The sequence below is a fragment of the Fukomys damarensis genome, unplaced genomic scaffold (genome assembly GCF_012274545.1).
Source record: "Fukomys damarensis isolate Sample0158 unplaced genomic scaffold, DMR_v1.0_HiC HiC_scaffold_20, whole genome shotgun sequence".
In the NCBI taxonomy this organism is placed as follows: domain Eukaryota; kingdom Metazoa; phylum Chordata; class Mammalia; order Rodentia; family Bathyergidae; genus Fukomys; species Fukomys damarensis.
In genome coordinates this window covers 2,887,212-2,887,470 of record NW_022900932.1, presented here as the reverse complement: position 1 = coordinate 2,887,470, position 259 = coordinate 2,887,212, and positions in this window count along the sequence as shown.

Sequence of the window (259 nt, the reverse complement as noted above, 5' to 3'; positions counted from 1 at the left end):
TCGGGCCCGCAGCCTCCCTTCGCCGCCGGCAGAGGACGCCCGCATCCTCACGGGCACGCGAGCCTCACAGCACAGACGGGCTGCGGGGCACAGGTTGGCGCAGCCCGCTCCACCCGGGAGGTCCTCCCCGGACCCTTTCCTCTCTTCCTCCCCAAGATCCGGCCTCTGGCTTCCCTCCCAACACCTTTGCCGTGCACCTCTCTGGGGTCCAGAACATCTCACCGAGAGCTGCTCTGTAGGGCATTTCTATTTGCTAAAT